The sequence below is a fragment of the Rhincodon typus genome, chromosome 46 (genome assembly GCF_021869965.1).
Source record: "Rhincodon typus isolate 14 chromosome 46, sRhiTyp1.1, whole genome shotgun sequence".
Classification (NCBI taxonomy): domain Eukaryota; kingdom Metazoa; phylum Chordata; class Chondrichthyes; order Orectolobiformes; family Rhincodontidae; genus Rhincodon; species Rhincodon typus.
This window is the reverse complement of record NC_063377.1, coordinates 6,958,006-6,959,890: the sequence shown is the minus strand read 5'-3', so window position 1 is coordinate 6,959,890 and position 1,885 is coordinate 6,958,006. Positions and strand designations below refer to the sequence as shown.

Below are 1,885 nucleotides of genomic sequence, written 5' to 3'. Positions count from 1 at the left end.
ACCTAGAGCGAGGTCGGGGGGGGTGCACAGGAGGAGAAGAGATTCAGTCGCCAGAATAATTGGGAGTTTCAGACCCCCCCCAACCCCTCGGCACTCAGAGGCATGGAACGCAAGCCCGGTTCTCATCTCTCGTGAACAGCAAGATCCCGCAAAAGCCACCAGCCAACCATGTGCCTTTTGGTCCATCGGCGCCGACCCTCCGGCAGCGCCTGCTCCCTCAGCGCTGACCCTCTGACAGCGCCCATTCTATCGGCGCCGACCCTCCCACAGCGCCCGCTCCCTCAGCGCTGACCCTCCGACAGCGCCCGCTCCCTCAGCGCTGACCCTCCGACAGCGCCCGCTCCCTCAGTATGGCTCCCTCATTCACGCCACACGTGCCTCATTGGCTAGGCCAGTACATGTGGCACATCCCACAGTTACCCCTTGAGAAGGTGGGGGTGACCATCTTGAACCGCTGTGGATCCCCCTCCCCCCGTGTGGTGTACGGACACAGTGCCCCTTAGGGAGGGAATTCCAGGATTTTGACCCTGAAGGAACGGCCGATATATTTCCAAGTTGGGATGATGCGGGGGGCTCAGAGGGGAACTTGCAGGGGGCTGGTGTCCCCATGTATCTGCTGCCCCTTGACTCCTCTAGGGGGTAGAGAGTGGGACTTAATTACTTCTAACTCTAGAAACACCGATGTGAGAGGTGTCACTTTGATTTATTACACAGTGTTATAATCACAGAGACATACAGCACCGAAGCAGACCCTTCGGCCCAACCAGTCCACACCGAACATAATCCCAAACTAAACTAGTTCCACCTGCCTGCTCCTGGCCCATATCCCTCCAAACCTTTCCTATTCGTGTACTTATCCCAAATGTGTTTTAAACGTTGTAACTGTACCCACATCCACCACTTCCTCTGGAAGTTCATTCCACACAAGAACCACTCTCTGTGTAAAAAAAATTTCCCCCTCATGTCTTTTTTAAATCTTTCTCCTCTCACCTTAAAAATGTGCTTAAAAAAGTCTTGAAATCCCCCACCCTAGGGAAAAGCCATTAACTTTATCCATATGCCTCATGATTTTATAAACCTCTATAAGATCACCCCTCAACCTCCTACGGTCCAGCGAAAAAGGTCCCAGCCTCTCCTCATAACTCAAACCCTCCATTCCTGGCAACATCCTGGTAAATCTCTCTCGAACCCTTTCCAATTTAATAATATCCTCCCTGTAACAGAACTGGACACAGTGCCCCAGAAGAGGCCTCACCAACGTCCTGTACAACCTCAACACAGTAAAGGCGCTAATAGCTAAAATCTCTGGGCTTTGATCTGCCTGTAAAATACTCGCTGGGGAAAACAGATGCAGTTACTCACCTGAACTACTGAGGTGGCTTAGTGTGATTTTTAAAACCAAAAATATATTTTAACAGTTCAAGGACATTCGGCCATTAATAAAGCCTCTAATTTACAGGAGCGTAATTTCAGGAGAGAGAAAGACACAGAGACAGAGACAGAGAGACAGAGAGAGACAGACAGACAGAGAGAGACAGAGACAGAGACAGAGAGAGAGACAGAGAGCGAGAGACAGAGACAGACAGAGACAGACAGAGAAAGACAGAGAGAGAGAGAGACAGACAGAGAGAGAGAGAGAAAGAAAGAGAGAGACAGAGACAGAGAGACAGAGAGAGAGAGACAGACAGACAGAGAGAGACAGAGACAGAGACAGAGAGAGAGACAGAGAGCGAGAGACAGAGACAGACAGAGAAAGACAGAGAGAGAGAGACAGACAGAGAGAGAGACAGAAAGAAAGAGAGAGAGAGAGACAGAGAGACAGAGACAGAGAGAGACTGAGAGAGAGAACCGGACAGAGAGAGAGGGACAAAGAGAGAACCGGGAG

At 50.7% G+C, this 1,885-nt stretch overlaps 1 protein-coding gene across 3 annotated transcripts in view; it reads right to left on the bottom strand.

The window, feature by feature from the left end:
- LOC125487874 (transcription factor 12-like) overlaps positions 1-1,885 on the bottom strand; it is a 49,870-nt gene that overhangs the window by 42,722 nt on the left and 5,263 nt on the right. The window lies entirely within an intron of this gene.